General features: G+C 42.7%; 1 long non-coding RNA gene across 2 annotated transcripts; it reads right to left on the bottom strand.

Annotated features, from left to right (window-relative positions):
• Positions 1–553: 553 nt before the first annotated feature.
• On the bottom strand, positions 554–6,454 carry LOC134563537 (uncharacterized). Of its 2 annotated transcripts, none has more exons than XR_010083390.1 (3): positions 6,281–6,454; positions 5,965–6,099; positions 554–1,480 (listed from the first exon to the last, which is right to left on the bottom strand). It is a non-coding gene; the product is annotated as an uncharacterized LOC134563537 (long non-coding RNA). The 2 variants fall into 2 exon arrangements; XR_010083391.1 differs by having other exon boundaries at positions 554–1,477.
• Positions 6,455–7,311: the final 857 nt, after the last annotated feature.

The raw sequence follows: 7,311 nt of genomic DNA, 5'->3' as shown, positions 1-7,311 counted from the left end.
CCTGGGTGTCAGGCAGCATATGCTGAGCCTGTGTGCATGGGTACTCTGACTGTGAGTAATGAGTGTTGATAAACTGTTTACTGAAGCTGGCTGAAATTCAGCATTTGTGCATTGTGGGTTTTTTCATAGTTCAGAAGCATTTCCACTTTCAAGTAGTGGAATACAAGTTTGGGCTTCCTCAGAAATCTTAATATCTGGGATAAAAACCAGCTTAATTTTGGCTTTTTTTTTTTTTAATTTGGCAGTTTTGATCCAGGCATTTTTCATTGGGTTTGAATTTTATTAGTTTTATGAGACAGCAGTAGCCATTGAAAAATATACAACACAAAATAGCCAAAATTTTGTCTTTTTTTATTTCAAAATCCTTACCATCAGCAGTCACTTGCACGTGTCTGATAAAATCTCTGCTCCTGATGGATGTATGATACAGCCCTGAGATATGAAGAGCTGAGTGTTGTGGGTTACTCACAGTCTCACACTTGCAATATAGAAAATGCCAAGCAATGCTAATGCTCAAATATTTTTAGTTTCTTCTTCTTGGTGTACTGGAAAATATTTAGTCCTGATAGAAAGAATCCATTAACTTTGGGCTATACAAAATTCAGGGTAAAAGAGTTAGGCAAAAGAGTCTTTGCCCCAACTCAAATTAAGTTCTGTCCTGGAGTTGCTCCTCGAGAACAGAGAGCTGCAAATCCCAGAAGATGGGATTGTTTGGGGGATTTTTATGTACAACAGTGTTGGCAGCCTCTGTGTCACTAACTTTATTCTCCCAGAGAAACCAACCTTCAAAGCTCAGATATTTTTCGTACTCTGCGGAGAGATTGCTCAGAAAAAGGGAGAGTGGTGTAAACTTGAGAGGCAGAAGTCCTGTGTCAAGGTGACTGTGAGGGTCATTGTTTCCTTTTAGATGTGTGCCAGGCCACAAAAACCCTCTGTGGAGAGTTCAAGAGCATTTGTATTTCCTCCTTATAGTCTGAAGATGTTTGTGCGTTTGTGCAGAATTTAGTTACAAATGGAGCCTCTCTCTCCCTACCTGTTCATGGTTTAAGATACTCCTAGATTTTGATGCTTCAAACACTGCATAAGTTTGCATTGCATTAGTTTCTATAAACTCATTATTACCACAATAGTAAAGGTGTCATTCTCTTGCCCTTCTCTGTCATGAGAAAACACTTTTCTTTCCTTCTCCTTGAGTCTGTTACCAGGGCCAATCTCACTCCAGCAGCGCCTGCTCTGTGATCGATCACAGCTCACTCCTGCCTGTCACAGGCTGGGCTTGTCACAGGTGAACTGAGATGATCCTGGCAGGTCTCAGATGCTCTGTCTGCTCCCCTCCTGCAGTAGGGCCCACGCTCTGTTCTGCTGTGGTTCTTGGATTGCAGCTCCAGAATTGAATCCACCTTTGTTGTATTCTCCTCACCATAGATTTTGTGGTAGCAGCTTTGATTCCGTCTCCTCTGCTGTGAGATAGAATTCACTGCTGGAAAGTAACAAAACAGATAACCAGCCTTTCTTTGAGAGAAGATTTGAAGTAAGAGTGATTCTCGGAATATCATAACTAATACAGACCAATAAACTGAAATGTTCGATTGATACATGTGCTTGAAACTTGGCATCAAGCAGGTGGATGCATCCATTCAGTCTGTTGTGGCAGAAATAGGTTTTTCATTTGTAACAAAGGAGAATGGGGAAATTTATGCTGAATTTCATAAGAATCATTTTAAAAAGTTGAGAGGCTTTCTTAATCACTAATTAAAACAGTGTTGAAAACCAAAGAAATGTCACAGAACCTGAAATAACATATATATTGTTTCTTACTTTAAAGTGGTGAAGAAGAACAACCAGGAACCTGTAGGCAAATTGGCCTGATATTGATTCTGTGTAAAATAACAAAACACTTGATTCAGGAGTTCATCAGTAAGGCTTGGCAGCTAAAAGTTTCATCAACAGTTACTTACAAAATACAGACCTTGCCAGACAGACAATTAGTATTTTATTTTAGTTGGGTTTTTTTCTTAAAATGGATTATGGGCAGGTTGAGAAAGTCAGATTAACTGACATTGTGTGCTTGGGCTTCAGAACTTAATACTGCATGACATTTGGACTAGAAGCTTGGATTTAGCTGTGTGTTTTTTAAGAACTGAGTCATTGCTAGATATCAAAATATGACTGTGAAGAGAGAGAGATCAGTGAGCAGTGCTCTTTCTGGAGGGCCAGCGTGGGGCTGAGCTGTGGTCTAACATCTACCATTATTATCAGTGAATTTAATTGTCCATGTAATTTTTTTTGCAGAGCTTGCAGGCTTTGCAAATATTGGCAGAGTAGTAACAAAAGAGAAGAAAAGTTGCTTTTATTGAGTTTTCCAGGTTTGTTAGTCAGGTGGTCTGTCTTTAATAAAACCAGTGCAAGGTAACTTGTGTGGAAACAGCAAGTGTAGATTTAGCAAGTGCAGATTCAGTGCTCTGGATTTTGTTAATTCACACACTGACGTTTAGGGCAGAAGAAAGCCCCTAAATATGAGCTCTCAGCACAGTGCTGTGGCTGAAAGGGAACCAGATCTTTTAAGATAAATGAAGAAAGTTTATAAAGCATAAGTGGGAAAGTGAGCCTGGTTTTGGGTACAGCCTTACCAAGACTGTCACTAGAATGTCTGTGCCTGCTTCTGGTGTCAGAGCTTGAAAAGGGATGCAGACACAGTGAGAAGAGTTTTTAAATGGGTTAGAAATGTTCCTGGGATTGGAAGGGGAAATTTCTGATTAGATTATCATTCAGTTAATTTAAGAAGAGGTTGAGATTACATGGCTGTCAGCTGAAAGTAGATAAGCAAAGGAGGTGGCAGAGTGATAGGAAGGAGATGGACCCGTGCCTGGACATTGCAAGCATGCTTGGAGCAGGTTCTCTTTATACCATACTCATATGGATCCTGCAGACTGGCTGCCACATTTAGACTGAACACATTTGCTTCCACTGTTTTCTGATTATTGGACCTTGTGAGGATTCTGTCTTTTTTTCAGCATGGGTAGACTCCATCTGTTGGGACCATGTTGACTTTATAGGCTCAAGGCTTGGTCTCTCCTTTACCTATTGAGTATTATTTAAGTAAATTTAGAACTGAAATACTCATTTCTGAAGACGGTGGACTGGACAAAATTGACTGACCTGAAATGCATTGAAAAGCAAACAAAACACAGGGAATAGCATGTGGTTCTGTGGAGGCTTGGCTTCTGTAAAACCCAGAAAGATCAGCCCAGGTAATGCACCACAGGGACCTGAATGTGTATAACTTGCATCACTTAGCAGCACTAAAAATGGATGCATTTTGTGCAGTTCAGGTTGAATCATCTGGATCCATCCCTGTGGTAAAGACATTAACTTTTATGCTCTTGTGTTTTGGATTTTGTGTTACATGAAAGGTCAGACCAGACATTTTCAAAAGTCCTTTCTGGCTGAATTAGTCTCTGAGCTTGGCGAGCCTTCGAACGATGTGGAAGTAACAAATAACGCAACAGACCTTGAACTCGTTTCTTATTTACATAGCAAGGAATTCAATATAAAAGCAAATAGGTTTGAAAAAGATGGAATAGACACACTCTCTAATACACCTGCCACATGGCTCAGTGCCACTGCAGACTCCTTCAGACAGCCCTGAAATAGCTGAATATCTGCAGGGCTGGGAGCCCAGAGGCCCCTGCTGTGTGCTGGGACAGCCAGGGTTCCCTCTGAGCTGGGGGATACCAGGGTACAGAGGATTTGGGATGCTCGAGCTTGAGGTCAGACAACTGATGCTCTCATCCTGTACCGGAGGACGTCAGAGCAGCTGGGCTGTGTCAGTAGAGCTGATGAGAGTGATGTCTTAAGTTTTATCTTTCACGTGTTTCAAATTCTGTGCTGCCCAGGGGTGCAGTTCTGAGCCTCACATTCAGTGTCAGCCAGCTCTCTACACAAAGCAGGCAGACAAAACAAATCTTTCTCCTGCTGAAGACCAAGGACAACTTTCAGGCCCAAAAGCACCAATAAGGGTGGGCTGAAGGGAGGAACAGTAAGGATGGCACCTTCACAACCTGAAGCTGTAATTGGACAGTTAAACCCCAATATGCAAATGGACCAAAACTTAGCAAAATATAAGACCTAGTGACTGGTCATCCATTTTTGTGACCACTCTTAGTCCACCCTGGGTGTAGCCCTGGCCAGGCCCTGTCCCGCCCAACGTTTACTCTAAAGGCTTTTCAATAAATACCCACTTTATTCTCTAGCTCTGTCCAGTCTCTCTTCCAGGTCAGACTTCCCAAGGCATCAAGGAGAAGGGAGGAGCAGCAAGAAATAATATTCCAATGCCAGAACAAAACCAAGGCAAGGCAGGTTAATCAGCCATTTTTCAATGGTATAAAAGACATTTAACTGGTTTTTATGTTACTGAGGCAGAAGCATGAATAAAGGATGGATTTATTGCATGTATGCAGTAGCCAGCCTGTAGAGCTTTCAGTGCTTTGTGCCAGAAATGCACTTTCACAAATCTCTCAGTAGGAAGAGAGACAATAGGCTACTAAAATGGGTAAGTACTGTGCATTTCCAAAACAGTACTCAGCTCAAAGAATGCATGTATTTAGCTGATAGAATACAACAGATTTCTAGGGGATAAGTAAATAATAATTTTTTTAGGGGTGGAGGTTAGGGAGGGTGGGGATCAAATGAAGAAACAAACTAAATATAGTGGTTACTTACATTAATAACTGAACTTGTGATAACACAGTGCTGTTAATGTGCCCCAAACACAAGTTTAATACCACAATAAAATGGTAATACACACAAACCCCTGCATTTTAACATTAAGGACAATTGGTAAGACCCACAAAAGAAAGACATTTTAGAGTGAAGGCAGGGAGGTTATAATTAGTTCCATGCAAGCAGAGCAGCAAAACAATATGCAATAGGTTGCAATTTTTATGGTTATCTTGCTTCCATCAAACACATTAAAATTTTAGCAATATTAGAGCATTCTAATGAACTAGGTTATAGTTTAAACACTAAATTTGACTTTATTTCCATTTGTAGTTTAAATCTGAACTGGAAGCATCATAGGTTTCCATGGGTTTTTTGAAGTACAACAGATATCCTCTTTATATTTTCTTCTGTGCATTTTATTTCCCTTTTTGATGTGTCTAGGGAAGATGACAAGTTTAAATCCCCCTCACTGAAAGGATTTCATTGTGAATGTATTTAATTACTTCCTCCTAACTGGCCCATGTGTGCAGCTTTTCACAGCCAGGACGAAGCCATTTCAAAATGGAACATGCTGAAACTTCCATCTCTGGCAGAACTGAGCCAGATTACAAACAGCTCACCATGCAAACACAGATCAAAAAAATTCTCCATGCACAGCCCAAATATTTGTCTCTTAGGTTAGATCGTGCATTTTCCTTTTTTCCATGTGTGTTTGTAAAACTGAGAAAGGGACCAGCAAATGCCAGTTGCTAGGATCTGTCAGATCTTGTGTCAACACCTGTTTCCTCAGGAGAAAAAACTCAGCCACTGTAATTAGAAGCTTGGAAATTAAATATTTGCAAAGCAGTCCACTCCTACTGTTTAATTGAGAAAAGAATTCCGATATGCAGGAACATGCCAGAGCCCTGCTCATTAGATTGTGATGCCTCCATGTGATTTGTCTTGGTTTCTCTAATACTTCTTTAAAGCATTTTTTCCCTAAATATAACGGTGAGATGAGCGAACTTTTAGCATGCCATATTCTCATTTCTCACAGAGAGCAGACCATACAGTCTACAACTGTGGTCTGGAGAAGTGGAATATAAAATGGGTTCCTCTCCATCATCTCCCGCTTCCATTTTATATAGAAGATTATATCCCAACGTTCTGCATGGAAACATGGTTAGTTTTTGAGGTCAGGCACCAGTGACTTAACTCCCATACCTGCTGGTGTTTGTGTGGTTCCTTCCCACATTTGCTCACCTGGCCTCTCTGTGATCTGTGAACGTTCACTGTGCAGCACAGGATAAACTGAAATGTTGTGCACTTGTATCACATTCTTCCTTCGTGGCTCTCAAGCTGCTCCTCTGTAAGCCGATTTGTGTTGTTCATGTGTTTCTGCAAATACAAACACAAGCTGCTCTTGGTAACTACATTCGTGATTCTCTGGGTGGCTTTCTGAACTTGGGGACAGACAAGCCACTGTCACAAGTCCACTGACGCGACCGAGGAAAGCTGCTGGCGGGCCCCTTGCCCCAGCCAACGCCTTGGGCGGCCACCCCCTGACCCAGTCACCCACCTGAGGGACTCGGGTGGTGGTTCGCAGAGGGCTGCTTCTGTTCCCCACAGCTCCAGGTGTACCAGCACCAAGAACCAGGGTAAGAGAACAAGGAGGAGCCATTGGTATGATTCTCAAGGAAGTTTATTCCTTAAGGGAGTCAGGACAGGAAACAGAAGACTGAATTAGCTCTGAAGCGGGGGCGAAACAAGGGGTAGGTAAAACACAGGAACCAATCAGAGATGAAGGGGGAGGAGCCCAAAGAGGGACTGACAGGACAATGACCAATGGGAGATCGCAGGGGGAGGATACAACTTAAGGGGACCAATGGGGTTTTGAGGAACATGGAACTTTCTGGACTGGGAGGTGGGGTCAGCCATGGATTGACAGCATTAGGAAACGGAGTAAGGGAGGAGTTTGGTCAGGGGGTTGGATTGACATGGGACATTCTGCGTATAATAAAAAACATACACCACCACAGTCCAGGAGAGAATATGCACCTTGTCCTTGAGGGGACTGAGCCCAGCAGGTGTGACAGGCTCAGAATTGCACTGGGAGAGTTCCAGCTGTGGGTGGGTGCTTGGTCCCTCAGGACAGACTCCAGAGGTGAGCGGGGTGTGACTGCCAGGAGCTGTGCACTGAGTGTCCCTCTGTCGCCAGGGCTGCTGGCCACAGCTGCTCACAGTGACACTTGGACAGGGACAGAACACCCCTCTGCTCCACCTCTTTAGCAAGTCACTGAGTTTTGAAGCGAAGGGTTTTGATTTATGTCTTTTTTGGTTTCATTTCCCTTCTACAGGACTGGACATGGGTATTTCCTTTTGTTGTGGCATAGAGGAGTAGGCAGATGCTGCTTCCCTTCATGTGCAAATCTCCCCAGTGCTGAAAACTCTGTAAATAAATAGCTCTGAGCTTGCGGAAGCCGTCAATGTTTGTGCAGCTCCCCTGCTGCTGAAGGCAGCAAGAGTCTTACCATAGACCAGGCACAATGGTGATCCTACTGCAGAGAAACTCAGTCATATTCTGGAATATGTTCTGGGATTTTCTCAGGA

The sequence above is a fragment of the Prinia subflava genome, chromosome Z (genome assembly GCF_021018805.1).
Source record: "Prinia subflava isolate CZ2003 ecotype Zambia chromosome Z, Cam_Psub_1.2, whole genome shotgun sequence".
NCBI lineage: Eukaryota > Metazoa > Chordata > Aves > Passeriformes > Cisticolidae > Prinia > Prinia subflava.
This window is presented reverse-complemented; position numbering and strand designations above follow the sequence as displayed.